The following is a 22,108-nucleotide window of genomic DNA, read 5'->3' as shown; positions in this document are numbered from 1 at the left end:
CTCCAAAATAAAGCATATCATAGTTCCATTGCTTTTCACCTGATTTTGCTACTTCCCTAGTCCAGTGCCTGCCATCTTTTCTGCTTGTTCCTTGCTTTCTCACAGTATCACCCCATCACTGCCATCTCTTCTCCCCCCTACCAGCCAGATAAGTCCTTCATTTCTTTTTTTTTTTGAAGTTTTATTTATTTATTGAGAGAGAGAGAGAGAGAGAGAGAATGGAGGAGGGGCAGAGAGGGAATCCCAAGCAGGCTCCATACTGTCAGCGCAAAACCCAGTGTTGGGGCTTGAACTCATGAACCATGAGATCATGAGCCAAAACAGAGTTGGACGCTTAACCGACTGAGCCAGCCGGGCGCTCCCAGATTGGTCCTTCAAGGACATAACATCAGATCATGTAACTTTCCTCCTTTTAGCCCTTCAGTGGTCTCTATCACACCTGGAATAAAAATCCCAAGTCCTTGCCGTACTCACCAAGGTTCTGTATGACCCACCCTCTAGCCTGACTTCCAGCCTCCCAGTGTCCTCCTTGCTCCCTGTGCTTTAGGCACACTGGCCTCCTCTGCCCCCCTTGCTGTTTAGGGAGCACAGCAGGCAATTTCCATCTCTGGGTCGTTGCATTTGCTCGTCCTGCCCCCTGGATTACCTGTCTCATGTGGCTGTATCATGTGGCTCCACCAGATCACTGCCTGGATTCAGATTTTGTTCAAAAGTCACTTCCTGGTGGGGGTGGGGAAACCAATCAATCTACAGTTGAACTGTCATCAGGATCCCTTACTAGGCTTTACTTTTCTCTATAAAGTGTACCACTGCCTGACAGAATTTGTATGTATATATATGTTGCATGCTTTTATCTGTTTGCTGTCTATTCCTTTATAAGATTATAAGCTTTTGTTAGGTCAGGGATTCTATGATTACAATCTTCCTATGATTCTTCTATGATTACATCCTTTTGGTGCCTAGAATAATGGCTTGTGTAAAGTAGATGCCCCCGAAATATAGGAATATGGTGTTCTGTGTTTTTAAAATCTGTATAATAATTGTATCACACCGAATGCATCTTGTGGCAACTTGCTTTTCTTATTCAACATTGCTTTCAAAATAGGTCCCTGTTGAGATCGGTTGATCGATCGATCGATCTATCTATCTATCTGTCTGTCTGTCATCTCCATCCATCTATCCAGCCCAGTCATTTTAACTGTGGTATATTACCCCATGTGGTTTATCCATCCCTTTACTTCTAGAGTATTGTTGCTTTTAGTTTTTACTTTCTAAAACACTGCTGAAAGAAACATTCTTTTCAATATGCTTTATTTGTTTTTCTTTGTAGGTGTATAACAGAATAAACCTTTGTGTTTTTTTTTTCCTAGCAGTTAAATTCATCTATAGAAGTAATTACATTAACTTATTTTTTGCTTAGAGGATTAGTCTACTACCCATCAAATGTCCATATGCAAACCTAAAAGTCATTTTAGGAGGGAAAAAGACCAACATCACAAAAATTTTTCTTTAAAGAACAAATTTAATATTATAGTTATCTTTTAAATCTCATCCTTTTCTGGTATCATGCCATAAAGATATATATGTTCTACTGTCAAAACTAGAGTAAATGTTAAGCTCTGATTAAATTATTTCACTTTGGTGTTATATGTATGCATGCATGTGTGGGTGTGTATGGCAATATGGTCATTGGAATTACTGTCCCAAGTGGTTTAAGCAACACTCACATTCCACTAAATCACAGAGAAACTTTTCAAAGAGTTTTGCGTTTTGCTTGCTACATTTTAAGAAATGCCAACGTTGTTACAAAATTTTAAACACTGTTAAATGAAGTGATGAGGAAAAGACACTGGGAAGACTCACGGAAAGTTATAATATTTGAGGCATAATATAGACCATTTCCAAAAGAATTGGAACTTTCAATGTGCTTTGAAACAGCATAGTTTAACAGTGATGTCATGTGTTGAATATGAAGCTATGAATGTCTAAAATAGAGAATGTAGAAAATTGCTTTCTAGGGTGGTCATTTTGCCTTGCTCATTGTTAAATGATTCTGGAAAGAAGAAAAAAGCTGAGTTCCATTTCCTTAATTTGTAATTGGTAACAATTTGGACAGCTGTTAATCTAATCTTTTCTTCAACATGTAAAAAGTTGATCTGTGCTTAGAAAAATTAAAAAGTAGGGGCACCTGGTTGGCTCATTCGGTTGAGTGTCTGACTTCAGCTTGGGTCATGATCTCACAGTGTGTGAGTTAGAGCCCTGTGTCGGGCTTTGTGTTGACTTCTCAGAGTCTGGAGGTTCCTTCGGATTCTGTGTCTCCCATGCTCTCTCTGCCCCTCCCCCACTCATGCTCTGTCTCTGTCTCAAAAATAAACATTAAACAAAATATTAAAAAAAAAAAAAAGTAGGGGCTCCTGGGTGGCTCAGTCAGTTGAAGGTCCAACTCTTGATTTTGGCTCAGGTCATGATCTCAGTTTCGTGGGTTCAAGCCCCACGTCAGGTTCTGTGCTGACCCTGTGGAGCCTGCTTGGGATTCTCTCCTCTCTCTCTCTCTCTCTCTCTCTCTCTCTCTCTCTCTCTCTGCCCTCCCCTGCTCATGTTCCCTCTGTCTCTCTCAAAATAAATAAACTTAAAAAAGAAGAAAAATTAAAAAGTAATGTTAAAGTTGAATGACAATTTTACCTTAATAAAGCTGGAAAAATTGAATGGATTCAGAAAATATAATTAATTCACTTGTCAGTTGTTTATTGAGTGTTTACTAGGAATCAGGTGCTATCCCAGATGCTGGGGACACAGTTATGGATAAAATATTTGAGGTCTCTATACCCTGTGAGCTCACTATCAGTCGGGGAGAGGGATAAGAAACAAGTAACTAATACTAAGATGAGATAATACCTCCGGGTGCAGTGAGGTGTGGTGGGGCTGATAACACAGGGCAGTATGTGACTGAAAGTGAGGTGGGCTGTGGGAGGGTGTAGAATTGCCTGAGCTGTGGTGGCCATGTGGAACCTTTGAGGAGGTAATACTTGAGCTAAGAAGTGAAGGAGGCATCAGCCATACCGACATGTAGTAAAAGTCTCTGCAGTGGAAGGAATAGCAAGTGAGTGGTGCCGAAGGTAGGAACACATTTGTTGGGCTGGAGGAATGCAAAGGTCCGTGTGGCTCAGAAAGTGAGGGAGAGAGTGGTAGAAGATAAGTCTGGTGGGACAGCAAGGGGCTTTGAAGGGTTGGATAGGACCTGCATTTTATGCTAGGAATTCCTAGATATTCTAGTAAACCACTAGAAACGTTTAGCAGGGAAATGGGATGACGGGATTTATATTTGTGTGTGTGATATTATCCATATAAACATTATATATTATATTAAGAATGACTACTAACATAACAATTATAATTAGTAATAATATTGTAAGGGAGGCCAAATTTTACCACCACTCTCTTAGGACAGTTTAGCTGGATCTTGGAATTAAACTGATGTAGCATGCTTCTGTAGCAGAAGAAAAGCACGTACGTTTTACATGACAGGGGAGCGCTCACAAGGAAATGAAGATCCATAGAAGTGGCCAAAACTACATGCTTTTATACTAGGCTGCACAATTGTGGACAAGAAACTAAAATATACAGGGAGCCCAGAGGAGGACCAGAATTCTTTTAGCAAGGTCTGTTTGCACAGAAATGTCTCAGCTTTGACTACAGGTTGAAGAATGTTTCTTCTCTTCTGCTGCAGGCAGGGCATCTTTGCTATGGGAGTTTTTATGTCTTCTTTTTAGGAAGAAAAAGGAAGAGGAGAATGCCTTTCATGCATTTGCTGTTTCCCAGGTGCCTTCAGCTCAAACTAATCCCCATGACAAAGTGACTACGATTCATATAATAATACATAGCACATATGGTATACACTGAGAATTATAACATACATCTACAGTGGACCCTTCAGACACAGGTCTGAACTATGGGCATCCACATATAGGCAGACTTTTTTCTTTTTTTTTTTTTTTTAATTTTTTTTTTTCAACGTTTATTTATTTTTTTTGGGACAGAGAGAGACAGAGCATGAACGGGGGAAGGGCAGAGAGAGAGGGAGACACAGAATTGGAAACAGGCTCCAGGCTCTGAACCATCAGCCCAGAGCCTGACGCGGGGCTCGAACTCATGGACCACGAGATCGTGACCTGGCTGAAGTCGGACGCTTAACCGACTGTGCCACCCAGGCGCCCCTAGGCAGACTTTTTTCAATAAATGCAGTGAAATACTGTAAAGGAGTTTTCTCTTGCTTATGGTTTTCTCTTTTTTTTTTTTTTCAAAGAACAGCGGGTCTTCTTTTTTTTCTTAAAGTTTTCATCTTTTCCCCCCCTTTTTTTTAAAGTTTATTAATTTTGAGAGAGAGAGCACAAGCAAGGGAGGTGCAGAGAGAGGGGGAGAGAGAATTCCAAGCAGGCTCTGTGCTGTCAGTGCGGAGCCCGATGCAGGCTCACAAACCACAAGATAATGATCTGAGCCAAAGATGGACACTTAACCGACTAAATCTCCTAGGCGCCCCATTCTGATTTTCTTAATACTATTTTCTTTCCTCCAGCTTACTTTATTTTAAGAGTACAGTGAATAATACATAAAACATACAGATATTTATTAATCAACTAGCTATGTCATTGGTAAGGTGGGTAAGTTTTGGGGGAGTCAAAAACTATACATGAATTTTCGACTGTACAGGTGATCAGCTCCCCTAACCCTGTGCTGTTCAAGGGTCAACCTTCACCGTATAATAAGTATACACAATATATATTTTTTATGTTATACATTTATATATTTTAATGACCATTCTGGCTACTGCATGGAAAGTGTATTGTAAGGGACCATTAGTGGGGAGAGTAAGTATTGAAGAGGAGTAAAGATGGGGCAGAGGAGAAAAATGCATCAGTGAATTAGATACGAGCAAAATTTCTCAACCCCAGCACTATTCACGTTTTGGGCCAGACCGTTCCTTGTTGAGGAGTTAGGGGGCTGTGCTCTGAATTATAGGATATTTAGCCCCATCTCTGGCCTCTTATCACAAAATCTCCGTAGCATCACCCACCTCTCTGCCCAGTTGTAATAGCCAGAAGTATCTCCACACGTTGCCAAATATCTATGGTGGGGGTAAAATTGGCCTCAGCTGAGAACTACCAATAAGGTGATAGTATTGGTGGGAAAAAGAAGCCAAATTTTTAATATATATGTAGTGGTGGAATGTTAATGACTTGCTGACTAATTGGATTTAGAAAGTCTAGGGTAAAGAAGACATTGGTTCTTGTACATGACCCCATTTGCATGTACATAACAATATTTTCTTTGCAAATTACATTTATTTTCAGTTTACTAATGCAGATCCTGAAGGACTCTTTTTGGTAACAATGACTTACTTGTGAATTTTCATTCTATTTATAGAGTCTACTTGAACACAGAAACTACGACATAATTTACTAATGTGTGCTTATAAGTTATTCAGGCAGGTGTTCTCCCTAATTACTTTCAATCGTGTGGATTTGTGATCCTGTGAAAGGAAACTACCTTTTTCTGGTAAATATCAGTGCATCTGCTTAACCATTTATAACACCCTGAAGGATTCATGTATGTTTGTGTGACTTTATAAGCATGTTGGGGACACGTACGTATGGATTTATGTCCCAGATGAAGAGCTGTACATTCTCTGTATGTAGGATGTGAAGGGCGCAGAAGTAACCACAAAGCTAGGGAAAGTAGGTACATTTTGACTCGAAATAACAGAGAAACGATCTCTCCATTCTTTTGCTTTGCTGTCCAGTCATCTGGAACCATCCTGTCTTCACCTCTGCAGTGTGAAGCCCTATCTCATCCCCTTCCTCTCTTCCCTAGGCTCAGCAGCCCCAGATACGACAAGCATCCTTCATGTGACTTACTTCTTCACCTTGCAGTGCTCTGATCATTCACTGCTTTTTAGGATATGGTTGAACATTTCTGCAGGACCAGCCATATCCTGCGGACACCTAAACCTAAAATCAAGTTCCAAAATGGTCAGATCGATTAAGAGAAAAGTGAGGCTTTACTCTTTTATTCTGGATGTTACATCCGTTTTAAAATCACACCAGTTGTTTTTGGAAATCCACGTGATGTTTTTTTTCTCTCCAAGGAAAAATTTAAAATAATCGTGACTTTCTGTCTAAAAAAGAAAACAGATACTATTTATAATGCTTGTCCTATAAAATATATTGGAGTTAGTAATTATTGAAATTGGCATAAAAACAAACAATTGCTATCATTTTATGACTGCTGGTCATGTGCCAGGCAGTTAGCTAAGCCCTTGCATATGTTACTTCTTTTTTTTTTCTTTTTCTTTTTCTTTTTCTGTTTCTGTTTCTTTTTTTTCTTTTTTTTTTCTTTTTAGAGAAAGAGAGAGAGAGTGGGGGAGTGGGACAGAAGAGAGAGAGAGAGAATCTTAAGATGGCTCTCTACCCAGTGCCGAGCCTGAAATAGGGCTCGATCCCATGACTCTGGGATCACGACCTGAGCTGAAATCAAGAGTTGGATGCGCAACCAACTGAGCCACCCACATATGTTATTTCTAAATGGCTTGACACTTCTATCAAATGGATCTTATTATTCTCAATTTACAGATTTGGAAACCTGAATTATGAGATTATGTAGTCTTTCTCAAATTTGCATTGCTGGTGAGTAGGATATCCACATTTCAAACATAATTTGTTAGCTTCAAATGGTTAGCTACCTCACTTTCTACCCCCTTTAAAATCAAACAGCCACCGTTGACTGAGTGCATCCCACTATGTTCTAGGGTTTTACAAATATAATTTCAATTACTTCTCACCAGAGCCTAATAAAACAGGTGATTTGTACCTGTTTTATCACTAAAAAAATAAAGATAAGCTTAGGAGATGTTTGATAACTTATAGTTTTTGTCATGACCTTATGATTTCAAGTGACAGAAAACCTGGATATTAATGATTCCTGTAAAGATTGGGGGATAGAACTGGCTTCCATCATGACTGAGCCCAAAGGACCTGATCTCCCTCTCTCCATCTCTTGGCTGTGGTTTCCTCTCTGTTGGCTACCTCACACATTACCTTGCCTGTTAAGGTGGCTGAGTGGCTTCCAACAGCTGCCAGCTTACATCCTTCCTTCTCACCAGTCCTTAGCAGACCATCCATGCCTATTTCCTCACAGTTCCTACACATTTCTGGAATTGAATATTATTTTTCTTATTGACTGGGCCTGAATCACATGCTCCCTTTGGGGAAGAGACACGGGGTCAACCACAACTCAAACCTCATGGAGAGAAGGGAAGTGATACATTGTACTCTCCATCCCCTCACCCCCCACCTCCCACCCCCCACCAAAGGAGACGACTGGTGAGCAGAACAAAATAAAATACCTGTCCATTATATGTACCTTTGATCCGGTAGCGGTAAGTGCATAGTCAGGATTCAAACCCAAATATATAAGGATCCAAAGCACTTTCTCCTATCCTTTACACTGATCTCTTCATCTCCAGGTAATTGTTTTTAAAAATTCATTGTGAGATAATTTCTCAATTTCTGGTGCTTCTGTGAAAAACTATGCCATTTTGTTAAGGAAATGGCACTTAAAAGCATCAGTGTAGTTGTGATATCTTTTAACAAAAGTAACAAGGCTATCAACATACAGGGAAATATTTTTTCTAGAAGACAGACATTTTCTAAACTTCAGGTAAAAAAAAAGGAATGTTTCATAGTATATTTTGCATTGAATAAATGTTCCTATTTACATCTCCAAAATAAAGGATATTTAGCAGAGAATAGGCTTTCTCCTCACCTTTCATTTTAGGGCTACACTACTATTTTCTATCTCTTCCACCAATTCAAATAGTCTTTGGCATTTCAACAATCTTTAGTTCACTGTCTTCAACCTTCTACTTTGGGAGTAGTACTCTCCCCTTTGGAGAAATTAAGCAGAAGAATGTAAGCAGAAAGAAATAATATAAACTAGTAGGAAGAGTATAGCATTAGGAACCAGAAACCCAGGTTTATGATCCCAATCTGATAAAAGCTCCCTGTGAATGAAGGATGGCAAATGAAGTTCTTTTTGAAATGACTGCCTACAACCCTCTTACATAATCTCTTTGGTGGCTATGTTTTCACACTGAATTGCCAGTATAGCAACATTCATTCACTTAGACAAAACGAATTGAGCATCTATGGCAAGGTACTGTGGTGGATATGGTGAAGGCTGCAAGATGAGTTCTCAAGAACATCTGTCATCCCTAAGATGCATTGATTGTCTAGTATGTGTTTGACATTGTACTAGAAGCTAGGGCTATAATGATGCATAGAAAAGCCCTAAGGGGCCTATCATAATTGGAGAGATGTGTGCAAAGAGAAAGATAAGTAAATATAATAAATATAAAAGTCAGCATATACAAGGCGCCATTTAATAGGACACGAAAGTACTTCGAGCATTCAACTTCTTATTGAGCAGTTCAGACCTTTGAAGACTGTTTACACATAGATTGTAATAACGGTGAATCTAATTGCTTCCATGAATGTCAGCATAGAGGTAACGTAGGAGATGAAGGTGGGTACACAAGGACTAGATTGTAGACTGATATTGCCCATATCCAGAATGGACTAAAATAAGGAAAGAAAATGATTGAGAAACCCATCACAAACCATAGCAATCATCATGTCTTCATGTTATCATGTTGTCCAGTACAGGAACCACTAGTTCATGTCAACATGTGTTGTAAGTGAAAAATACACCCTAAATTTCTAAGATTCAATAAGAGAATGCAAAATATCTCATTAATAATTTTTATATTGATCACATGTTGAAATGATAGTATTTTGGATGCACTGGGTAAGATAAAATATTGATGAAAGTAATTCTTTGTAATGTGCATTCTAAGAAATTTAAAATTATGTGTATGGCTTATATTATATGGCTGTTGGATAGTGCTATTCTGTTTGACCAGATTAGGAACTAGGAATGTTTTATAAATCCCATTTTTCACCAGGTCTGCACTCCACATTGTGGGTAGGAGAATACCAAGCACCTACTCTTTTCTGGGCTGTGATGTAAAGTGGGTTTTGTTATCCTCAGTTCAGAGGAGGCCAGTTCAGATTCAGTAACTTGTCCTGGGTCATAGAGAGTAAATAGCGGAATTCTAACTCAGGACTGTCCTGCTCCGAAGAAGGTGCTCATCTGTACACTTAGGCTGTATGACCAAAGTACTGCCACTAAACTGACACTGCCTGAGTATGAGAGTGTTAGGATGCCACTAGTGCATTGTCGGACCCTCACACTGAAAAGCAGACAGTGCAAGGGTAACGAGCAAGGGCTCTGGAGTCACCAGCGTGGGATCCTAAGCCTGAGTCTTCTGCTTTCTGGCTGGGCAAACTATTGAACTACGGAGAGATTTGGCTTTGTCATCTGCAAAATGGAGATGACAGTAATGCTGTGCTCACAGGTTTGTTGTAAGTGTTAAATCAAATGATATTTATGAAGTGCTTAACAGTGCCTACCTGTGCCACAGTTCAGATTCAATAAATAGTAGCATGTTTGAGATAGGAGGCCAGAGGTATGGCATGTTGGTGTGGGGCCTTCTAACCTGTCTGATGAATCTGGACTTGCATTAGCACTGTTCTTAATTTGCCAGCCATGTGAACTTGGGCCAGTTACATGACTTCTCTCTCAGTCACACCTATATTTGAATTAGATTTAATAAAAGTCTCATTCCCATTGTTGTTGAGATAATTAAATGACATAATACACAAAAGGTTCTTAGAATCCCACCCTGAGCCAAAGAATGGGTAATGATAATTGCATTGATTGCATTGTTGTTGTTAATATTTAGAAGACATTTGCTTTTGAAAATTGTATTTATATCGGGGCGCCTGGGTGGCTCAGTCGGTTGAGCATCCAACTTCGGCTCAGGTCATGATCTCGAGGTCTGTGAGTTCGAGCCCCACGTCAGGCTCTATGCTGACAGCTCAGAGCCTGGAGCCTGCTTTGGATTCTGTGTCTCCCTCTCTCTCTGCCCCTCCCCTGCTCATGCTCTGTCTCTCTCTCTCTCTCTCTTTCTCTGTCAAAAATAAATAAACGTTAAAAAAAATTTTTTTAAAAACAAAATTGTATTTATATCTTTGGCTTTTTATTCTTGTAGGTTTTTAATTGGTTTTGTTTTATTTAGTTTAATTTTCTTTTCTGACAAATGCTTTTACATCTGGGGTTCTAAACCACTGTGCTTTCTGAATCCATTTCTTCCAGACACTTCCCATATAGCAGTTACGCATGTGCTGGCCTTTAATAGGGACTCCCCGCCCACTTCAACCACCTTCTGACTTGCCATCCAAACATTTGTGAGTTGCATCTTGCAAACCTCAGCGGGAGAAGGAACAAATCACTTGAAACCAGATAGCCATGCCTCTGAGATTAATAAAAGTACAGTTTTACATTTAGTTCTTTTCTTTTAGTTTTTATTTAAATTCCAGTGAGTTAACATACAGTATTATATTAGATTCAGGTGTGCAAGATAGTGATCTGGCGCTTCCATTCATCACCCAGTGCTCCTCACAAGTACACTCCTTGATCCCCATCACCTATTTCACCTGTTCCCTCACCCGCCCCGCCCTTCTGGTAACCATCAGCGTGTTTCTATAGTTAAGAGTCTGTTTCTCGGTTTGTCTTTCTCTTTTGTCCCCTTTGCTTCTGTGTTTTGTTTTTATTTTTTATTATCTTTTAAAATTTTATTTGTTTATTTGAGAGAGATAGAGACAGTGTGAGTGGGGGAGGGGCAGAGAGAGAGGAAGAAAGACAGAATCCCAAGCCAGCTCCATGCTGCCAGTGCAGAGCCCAACATGGGGCTCGAACTCAGGAAACTGCAAGATCATGACTTGAGCCGAAACCAAGAGCCAGACATTTAACCGACTCAGCCATCCAGGCGCCCTTGTTTTGTTTTTTAATTTCCACATATGAGTCTATTGATGTCTTCTGCCCCACTTTTAATTGGATTATTCATTTTTTGGGTGTTGAGTTTTATAAGTTCTTTCTATAATTTGGATACTAACTGTATTGGATAAGTCATTTGCAAATATCTTCTCCCATTCCATACATGCCTTTTAGTTTTGTTGATTATTTCCTTCACTTTGCAGGAGCTTTTTATTTTGATGAAGTCCTAGTAGTTTAATTTTGCTTTTGTTTCTCTTCCTTCAGGAGACATTATCTAAAAAGAAGTTATGGCCCATGTCAAAGAAGTTACTGGCTGTGTTCTCCTCTAGGATTTTTATGGTTTCAGATCTCACATTTAGATCTTTCATCCATTTCAAATTTATTTTTGAGTATGATGTAAGAAAGTGGTCCAGTTTCATTCTTTTGCATGTTGCTGTCCAGTTTTCCCCAACATCATCTGTTGAACAGACTGCCTTTTTCCCATTGCACATTCTTTCCTGCTCTGTCAAAGATTAATTGACCATATGATTGTGGGTTCATTTCTGGGTTTTCTATTCTGTTCTCTTGATATGTGTGTCTATTTTTGTGTCACTACCATATGGTTTTGACATTTAAAAAGATGTTTATTTATTTATTTTGAGAGAGAGTGTGTGAGTGCAGAAGGGGGAGAGAGAGAGAGAGGGAGAGAGAGAGAATCCCAGGCAAGCTCAGCACTGTCAGCTCAGAACCTGAGGCAGGGCTCCATCTCACAAAGCATGAGGTTATGACCTGAGCCAGAGATCAAGTGTCAGACACTTAACCAACTGAGCCACCCAGGCGCCCTGACTACTAAAGCTTTGAAGTATAACTTAAAGTCCAGAATTGTGATGCCTCCAGCTTTCTTTTTCTTTTTCAAGATCGCTTTAGTTATTTGGGTTCTTTTGTGGTTCCTCAAAAGGTTTAAGGTTGTTTGTTCTAGTTCTGTGAAAGATGCTGTTGGTATTTGAATAGAAATTGCGTTAAATCTATAGATTGCTTTGGGTAGTATAGACACTAACAATATTTGCTTTTCCAAAGAGCATGGAATGTCTTTCTATTTACTTCTGTCCTTTTCAATTATTTTTTAATCAGTGTTTTATAATTTTCACAGTACAGATCTTTCACCTCTTTGATTAGGGTTATTCTTAGGTTATCTTATTATTTTTGGTGCAATTTGTCTTTCTGCTGCTTCATTATTGGTGCATTAAAATGCAACAGATTTCTGTACATTCATTATGTATCCTGTGAGTTTACTGAATATATTTATGAGGTCTAGCAGTTTTTTGGTGGAGTCTTTTAGGTTTTCTATGTATAGTATCATGCCATCTGCAAATAGTGAAAGTTTTACTTCTTCCTTGATGATTTGGATGCCTTTTATTTCTTTTTGTTGTCTGATGGCTGTGGCTAGGACTTGCAGTACTATGTTGAATATAAGTGGTGAGAGTGAAATACCTGTTGTGTTCCTGACCTTAGAGGAAAAGCTCTCAGTTTTTCCCCATGTAGGATGATGTCAGCTATGAGTTTTTCAAATATGGCCTTTATTATGTTGAAGTATGTTCCCTCTAAACTTAACTTTGTTGAGGATTTTTATCATGAATGGATGTTATACTTTGTCAAATGCTTTTTCTGTATCTATTGAAATGATCATATGGTTCTTATCCTTTCTTTTCTTAGTGTGATCCATCATGTTGATTGATTTGCAAACACTGAAACACCTTTGTAGCCCAGGAATAAATCCCACTTGATGGTGGTGAATGATTTTTTTTAATGTGTTTTTGGATTCAATTTGCTAATCTTTTGCTAAGGATTTTTCCATCTGTGGTCATCGGGGATATTGGTCTTATGGTCCTCTTTTTTAGTGATGTCTTTATCTAGGTTTTGATATCAGGGTAATGCTGGCCTCATAGAATGAATTTGGAAGTTTTTCTTCCTTTTCTATTTTTTGGAATAGTTTGAGAAGAAAAGGTATTAACTTTTCTCTAAATTTTTAGAATTTGCCTGTGAAACCATCTGGTCCTCACCTTTTATTTGTTGGGAGTGTTTTGATTACTCATTCAATTTCTTTGCTGGTTATCAGTCTGTTCAAGTTGTCTATTTCTTCCTGTTTCAGTTTTGGTTATTTATATTCTAAGAATTCATCTATTTCTTCTAGGTTGTCCAGTTTGTTGGCATATAGTTTTTCATAATATTCTCTTATAATTGGTTGTATTTCTGTGGTGTTGGTTGTTATTTCTCGTCTCTCATTTGTGATTTTACCTATTTAGGATCTCTCTGTCTCTTTGTCTCTTCTTCGTTTTGTAAGTCCTGCTAGAAGTTTACAATTTTATTAATTTTTTTTTTAAGGAACCAGTTCCTGATTTCATTGATCTGTTCTATTATAGGTACAGTTCTAATTAAGTTCTGCACACAGAACACTCCTGTGGATAAAGTCTTTGAGAATTTGTGAATTTGTAAATCAGCCTCTGAGTTCTGGATAGTTGAAGTTGCTGAATAAGTGAGGTTTTATTTTGGCCAATTATCATTTGGAGACATGAATAAAATTTCACTCTATTGACTTTTTATTTCAGCTTCAGTAAAATGGAGAAAATATCTGCTGTCTCTTCCATTGAGGGGACTGATAGTGGTGCACTTCGTCAGTGGAACTGCATTGGTAGTTTCCAAAGTGAAGAACAGTTTTCAAACTCCAGAGTGTTGTCTAGATATTACAGATTTATAATTGATTGGTTTATTCCTACACCTTCACCCACACCTAGAAACTACGGTAGAATAGGTTCTGCTCTGAAGAAAAGTGTGCAGCATTTCCTGGGCAGCTGTGCTCAGGGATGTCCTAGGTACCACTGCACAACTGTCCTTAGTACTAATAAATATCATAGGGCAATCGGCACAATCTTTAATGAAAATGTGATTTTCTTTTCCTTACATGATGAAAGCACTGTTGATTTTACTAATGAACGATTACAGGTGTATAGTTAAGAATAAAAAGAGATTTTCATTTCTTTCTGTACTAGATGGTAAAATAACTTCCAACTCATTACAATTTGATTGGTAAATTTTACCTTAGGCCTGTACACACATATGAAAAATATCAGACTCCTGATGAATAGGTTACTGTCCAAAGTTTCTACTCTCCTCTATTTCCTTTTAGGAAGGTATTGGATTTGGTTTATAGTTATTAACTCTTTTGATATAGACAGTTAAATATGTGTGTGTGTGTGTGTGTGTGTGTGTGTGTGTGTGCGTTTGTGTGTGTATTTTATTAGAGTGCATGCACATGTGAGTCAGGGGGGCAGAGGGGGGGGGAGAGAGAGAATTCCAAGCAGGCTGCATTTCCAGCACAGAACCTGAGGTGGGGCTTGATCCCACAACCCTGAGATCATGACCTGAACTGAAATCAAGAGTTGGACCCTCAACTGACTGGGCCACCCAGGCATCCCAAGGCAGTTAAATATATTGAAATGACTTGGAATTTTAAAATAATAGTAATAAAATCAAGGTTTATGTTTCATCTTAGGAAAACATATCAAAATATAAAGTAGTGCTACATTGAAATCAAAATACCAGAACAGTATGTTAACCAAATGATCCATGTTTTTTCATCAATTATTATTTTTTTTAGAGAGAGAGAGTGAGCAGGGGAGAGAGGCGAGGACAGGGGAGAGAAAGAGAGGGAGAGAGAGACAGGGAGGGAGGGAGGGAGGGAGAGGGAGATGGAGAGGGAGAGAGAATCTTAAGCAGGCTTTACACTTAGTGTGGAACCCGATGTGGGGCTTGATCCCATGACTCTGGGATCGCGACCTGAGCTGCAATCAAGAGTCAGACACTCAACCAACTGAGCCACCCAGGCAACCCTTCCATCAATTATTATCCTCAGGTTAAATGTATAAAAATAATTAACACCTTCCCAACTCATACCATTTCCAAGTATGACTGTTAACGTTGTGTATTTTTATAGCTGATCTTAGTTTAAATAAATATAGTTTATTTATTTTTGAGAGAGAGAGATACAGACAGACAGCAGGGGAGGGGCAGAGAGAGAAGGAGACAGAATTCGAAGCAGGCTCCAGGCTCTGAGCTGTCAGCACAGAGCCTGATGCAGGGCTTGAGGTTGTGAACTGCAAAATCATGACCTGAGCTGAAGCCAGACGCTTAACCAACTGAGCCACCCAGGCTTCCCAATCCTTGTTTGAGTTTTTAAAAAGGAACTTACCATCTCAAAAAGTTAATTCCAAAATTTTTGTAGAAACTTTATGTGTACACAGACACACACACACATCCCCACCATCTATACACACCATACAGAATGTTAGCATTGAGAGAATTTAATATAAATCACATTTTTTTTTTAATTTTTTTTTCAACGTTTATTTATTTTTGGGACAGAGAGAGACAGAGCATGAACGGGGGAGGAGCAGAGAGAGAGGGAGACACAGAATTGGAAACAGGCTCCAGGCTCTGAGCCATCAGCCCAGAGCCCGACGCGGGGCTCGAACTCACGGACCGCAAGATCGTGACCTGGCTGAAGTCGGACGCTTAACCGACTGCGCCACCCAGGCGCCCCAATATAAATCACATTTAAGAACAAGCATAAAATACATTAGATACGACCTTGGGCAATAGGCATTAGGAATTCAAGGAGAGTTCTTTTTTTGATGTTTTTAAATCCTTCGTCTAATGAGTCTGCCAACAGAGGCTTTTATTTGTAGGGAATTAAATCGCAACTACTGAAGCAGTTCTGATAATATCCACCTGCTTTCCTGTTATTAAAGAACCTCGTAGCACATTGGACAAAACAGCCCAATCTCACCTATTTTATTTCTAGTAGAACTTCACAGGCTGGTGACAAGTCTGTAGTCATTTAAGAGGCTTATTTAGGCACTAAATACCCAAGAAGGGTGAACTCTGAATCATGGTAAGACAAACTAACGATGTGGTTGTGAAAAGTATCATGAGGCCCAACTGCTAAATTCCAAGAGTCTGTCCAAACATTAGCGTTTCCATAGTGCCAGCGAATCCATCTGCAGGGCACTGAAGCTAGCAGCCACGTGCCCATAGTTTGGGAAGTACTCATTATTAACTAGGTCATGTTTCAAGGCAGCACCCCAGATGGCACCACATCCAGCTTGTGCTGAAATAATACCAGCCTTATTGCCATGCCTGTCTCCTATGCACACTCCCCCCGTTTTTGCCAAGGACATCCTTGGACATCCTCCTTGATTTCCATCTATGCCCAGCGTCTGTTACCTTTTTTAGACTTTTTTTCTTACCTTTGAAGTTTACTCTAGATGTCTACTTATGCAGATTTTACCTGATTAAAAATGTTCAGGAAAGAAATAAAAGGACACCCATGCTAATTAGTTCACAGCTTAGCACTGTTCAGATTGCAAAGCCTTAGGAAAATTTCTACACTTGGCAAGAGATATCTTACTCCTGTTCTTCTCTTAAAGGGCAGTGAAAACAGCTCCTCCTGAAGTAGAGTGGCAAAACCAGATCGTTTTGTGGCACCAGGTTAGGTCCTACATTACGAGCAAGTTGGCCTTAACTTCTCGTGGGGTAGGGGTGCTGGTGAATAGAAGCATTAACAAGACAGACCACAGTCAGGGCATAATTTTCAAACCCCAGTGTGTGCAGAGGGAAGCAGACAGAGGCCTTTCTTCCTAGGCTGTGAAAAGGAGGTTGGCTTTGTGACAGTTTGCTTCTCCAGTCTGAGCAGATGGATGAGAGTGAAAAGTAGGAGTGTGATGAGAGGTGGCTCATCTCCCCTTCACTCTAGCCTTCCAGAAGTCAGCAAGGAGGACCCCTGGTTGTGTGCAAATGTGGCTCCCTAACAGATTGGTCTGTAGTCTGAAGACACTGCTCTCATTTCTGCTTCTCTTCACCAGTCAAAGTGTGGAAATGCCCTAGGGCTATCCTATTTCATGCTTCCCTGAACTCCTAGGGGGCTTCTCCACTTAGAAACTGAATTTTTGCAATGATTTTTGGTGGAAGAAATCTAAGCTTTATTCCACCCCAACCTATCCTTTGGATGACCTATGTTTTACTCTTTCTGCTCCTTGTATTTGTGATGATGCTGGTCCTTACCTCTAAGGACCATGTTTACAGAATATTTTTAACCAGACTTGATTACTTTTTATTTTCAACTGATAAAAACCATTCTAGTTTTGGTAATCCTCTATGAAGTGGAATTTAAAACACATTTTATCTCCCTGTCTTTTATGAAGATATAAATATTAGACCATGTTGCAAAGATTAAGCACATGTGGATAATATTTAAAATTGAAATAAAATCAAATAAAACTGATTCTGAAATTAATTTAATACATAGATATTGATATCCCAGGCTTTGGGATCAAGCACTCTGAGTTAGAATCCTGGCTCTGCTAATTACATGTTTTGTGAACTTGGGTAAGTTACATAAATTTTCAACATCTCAGTTTCCTTATCTGTAAAATAGGGATACCAGTATTTATTTTTTTCTGTGTTGTTGTTTATTAGTAATGGCATATGCAAAGTTACTAGCTTATAGAAGGAGTTCAACAAATGATTGCTCCTAAGTGGTAATGCAGGGATGTCACTAATTCTAATGTTTTGTCTGTCTCAGACTTTTCCAGATTTTACATATACACTCCTTTAATTTGTTTAACAAACATGTGAAGAGAATCCATTATATTGAAGGTTCTGAGGGCTTTTAAAAACTCTTAAGGGAATTTATACCTTCATGAGAATGATCAGCTTAGCACAAATAACTTTTAAAATAACTTTGAAGGACAGCTTTTTAAAAAGTATGGCACGTTTTCCTGACTTTAGAAATATTGATAACTCAGGGTCATGACTATGATCATTGTTTAAATACTGAGACGTACTGCCTTGATTTGTCAGTCCTATTCAGGTGTGAAAGGATCTTTGTTTCCCATTACACTGCTTGAATCTTGAATCTTATTATCTGGCTTTCATATTTGCTCTATCTGTGCCTTAATGTTTTTACTGTACTTCCACATTTCAACTTTATTTCTTTATTGTAATTATTTTTTTAAAAATTCAGTATAGCTAAATAAATAAATAAATAAATTCAGTATAGTCAACGTACAATGTTATATTGTTTCACCGATTCTATAAGTTACTCAGTGCTCATCACATTAAGTGAACTCTTAATCCCCTTCATCTATGTCACACAATGCCCTGCCCCCTGACTTCCCTTCTGCTAACCACAAGTTCTCTATATTTAAGAGTCTTGTTTTTAAAAATTTTTTTTAATGTTTTATTTGTTTCTGAGAGAGAGAGAGAGAGTTAGAGGAGGGGCAGAGAGAGAGGGAGACACAGAATCTGAAACAGGCTCCAGCCTCCAAGCTGTCTGCACAGAGCCAGATGCAGGGCTTGAACTCACAAGCTGTGAGATCATGACCTGAGCTGAAGTTGGATACTTAACCAACTGAGCTACCCAGGCGCCCCAAGAGTCTGTTTTTGTTGTTTGTCTCTTTTTTTTTTCTTGGTTTGTTTTGTTTTTTTAAATTCAGCATATGAGTGAAATTATATGGTATTTGTCTTTCTCTTACAGACTTATTTCATATATTCTCATATACTTCATATACCCATATATACCCTCATAAGTATATACATATACTTAGTTCATTATACCCTCTTGATCCATCCCATTGCTGTTGGAAATGGCAAGATTTCATTATTTTTTATGGATGAGTAATATTCCATTGTATACATACCATATCATCTTTATCCATTTATCTGTTGATGGATACTTGGGTTGCTTTCATATTTTGGCTATTTTAAATAATGCAGCAATAAACATAGAGGTGCATGTATCTTTCAGAACTAGTGTTTTCATATTCTTTGGGTATATATTCAGTAGTGAAATTACTGGATCATATGGTAATTCTATGTCTAATTTTTTGAGGAATTTCCATGCTGTTTTCCATACTGGTTGCACAAGTTTGTATTCCCACCAACATTTCAGAATTCCTTTTTCTCCACATCCTCGCCAATACTTGTTGTTTCTTGTGTGTGTGTATTTATTTTATTAAAACGAGATTTTATTAAAAAATTAATGTTTATTTTTGAGAGAGAGAGAGAGTGAGTGGAGGAGGGGCAGAAAGAGGGAGACACAGAAGCTGAAGCAGGCTCCAGGCTCCATGCTGTCAGCACAGAACCTGATGCAGGGCCTGAACTCACAAACTGCGAGATCATGACCTGAGCTGAAGTTGGACACTTAATCAACTGAGCCACCCAGGCGCCCCCAAGATTTTATTAAATTCAAGTTAGTTAACATACTGTGTAGTATTGGTTTCAGGAGTAGAATTTAATGATTCATCACTAACATATAACACTCAGTGACCATCACAAGTGCCCTCCTTAATGCCAATCACCCATTTACCTCATCCCCCTACCCAGCACCCCTCCAGCAACCCTCAGTTTATTCTCTGTAGTTAAGAGTCTCTTATGTTTTTGATTCTAGTCATTATGACAGGTGGGGGGTGATATCCTGTTGTGGTTTTGATGTGTGCTTCCCTGATGATGAGTGATGTTGAGTATCTTTTCATGTATCTGCTGGCCATCTGTAGGTCTCCTTTGGAGAAATCTCTGTTCATGTCTTCTGTCCATTTTTTAATTGAATTATTTGTTTTGGGTTTTTTTTTTTTTTTTTTTTGGTGATGAGTTGCAGACTTTTATTATTTTATCATCTACACCCCAGATTTTGAAAACACATTAAAGGTTAAATATTTCTTTAAAGGCATTTAAAACCTTTTGAGGGTATTAATTCAACAGTAATGAGGCTTATCTGTTGTAATGCTTCACATTAAATCACTAAATATATCTTATCTAAGTATTTTTCTTTTAATAATCAGGAAGAGCGTTCTGGTGGTATGAGGGATCTACTGAAAGTAATGTAATAATGTGAGGGAAATATGATAAAGTGGTCAGGAAGTCAGTCTTAGGAGTCTTAAAATGCAGAGTTCAAATCCCATCTCTGCCAATTACTAGTTATTTGACCTTAAGCAAGTTCCTCAACTGGCTAAATATTCCATTCTTCCTTCTGTTAAATGAAAATATGAGTAGTACCTACCTCACAGGCCACTGAGATTAATTAAGTAATGCATTTAAAGCACTTAGCACAATGCCTAGCACTTAGTAAGAATGCAGTGAGTGAATTATAATGAGAATGGTGTAGACATCAACGTTATTCTTTGGTGGTTAAAAGTCTGATATTGCTACTATCTCTAAATTGTTTCTGTGTTTTCTTTGTATGCTACAAGGAAATTTCACCTTAGTGCTCCCTATCATTGACTAATATTTCTTATTGTATGGTTTAAATTATATGCTATAAAGAAAAACACACTCATAGAAGCATATTTCTCACATAAATGAGTAAAGAACAACTGCATTTAACACCCGGCTTCCTTGTACTTACTAAACGGCATTTTCTATATGGGGGATAACAGCTTGCTGTGTGGACTTTAGGGTCCCTTTTTCCTCGGATGCTTTTCTGCATACTGGCTCCTCCCCCAACCACTGGCCCTTGGTGGAGGTGTGGGTGGAGCTTGTGAGACATCAAGTGCCAGGTAACAGAACACTTATCAGATCAGACTGGGCTCCCACACAGCTATACGGTTGCCTGCTCACCTGCACAGAAATGACGAAGGACAAAAACAGCCCAGGGTAGGTGGGATCTACCAGCTTTGTCTGTTGTTACTTCCTCTGTTATTATGCAGAAACATTTCCTAGTTCCATTATCAAATTGATCTCTGATTTCTGTGCAAGTGGGAAATCAAATCTTTGTGCTTATGGGAGCAAACATATGGATTTCTGTAGCCATTTTTTTCCTGGTGAAATGGGACCAAGAACAAGGCAGCCTGCCAAAGGCATAGGTACTATAGAAAGAGAAAACCTTTCTGACCTGCTTGGTTTGCTATATCCATTACATCTGATCCCTTTCAAAACCATAATGCTTTGTAATTTTTAAATGATATTTCTCCTATTTTTATCTCGGCGTCACCAGTTACTAACACCTCTTACTGTATGCTTTAAATGATTTAAATGGCATGGGGAGATCATCATACATTTTACTTTACATTAAAACTATTGTAAGCACTTATTATATATTTCAGTATGTTGTATTGAGCTTGCTACATTATTTAAAATCATTTTTAAATGATTACTTGAAAAAGTGAAAATTACGTGAAAAGTTTTATTTACATTTCTCTGAGAATAATAGCTTTCTGAGCACTTTCTGTTTTAAATGAACAAAATGGAGTACGTGTAGCAACATAGAAATCAATTGGATATTCTTGCTTTTCAGTTGTTTCTGGGCAGTGGTGGATGCCTATGTGATCTTTAAAATTTTTTTTTAATGTTTATTTATTTTTGAGAGAGAGAGAGACAGAGTGCGAGCCAGGGAGGGGTATAGAGAGAGGGAGACACAGAATCTGAAGCAGGCTCCAGGCTTTGAGCTGTCAGCACAGAGCCTGACGTGGGGCTCGAACCCACGAACTATGAGATCATGACCTGAGACGAAGTCAGACGCTTAACCGACTGAGCCACCCAGCTGCTCCATGGGATCTTTTAGAATATTGGATATCGTAGACGTGCAGAAACTCATCTCCCACCCTCAGAACTAAACTAAATTCCCTTTACTCACTAATAATAATAATAATAATAATAATAATAATAATTCTCCTTTTGCTATAAGACTGCATTTTCTTTTTCTTTATTTCAGTAAGATGCAGTCAACAGTATTGATATTTTTAACATTATTCAAGTATCAAAATTATCTTACATTATTTGAAATAATTAAAGCTTTTTCTTTCTTCTTATATTAAGTTTGCAAGGGGGTAGGTTGGGAAAAGGACATAATTTTTGAAACTCAAGTGTTTAACTAGATTACTTAATTAGCATTCTGCTGCCTGGTTGATATTTATAGTTGACCATGAATTTGCATCTTGGAAGCTAGAAAACCACAATCATCTGGAAACTTAATTAAAAGCACATAGATTTTGCTTGAATTAAAAAGAAATTTTAGAAGTTAAACTTTCCTAATTAAGAATTAACCCGCTACAGCAGATGATATCCCTTTGATCACTTTTGACTCTTTGTTTAATAATGAGAAATACTTGCAGTTCTTGCCTTCCTTCCG

At 38.5% G+C, this 22,108-nt stretch overlaps 1 protein-coding gene across 1 annotated transcript in view; it reads left to right on the top strand.

The window, feature by feature from the left end:
- Nucleotides 1–22,108, top strand: part of OXR1 (oxidation resistance 1) — a 457,575-nt gene that overhangs the window by 150,888 nt on the left and 284,579 nt on the right. The gene's annotated exons all lie outside the window — the stretch shown is intronic.

Source organism: Puma concolor, chromosome F2 (genome assembly GCF_028749965.1).
Source record: "Puma concolor isolate L17-30 chromosome F2, mPumCon1.1.hap2, whole genome shotgun sequence".
NCBI lineage: Eukaryota > Metazoa > Chordata > Mammalia > Carnivora > Felidae > Puma > Puma concolor.
Note: the sequence above shows the minus strand (reverse complement) of the source record. Positions and strands in the feature narration are given on the sequence as shown.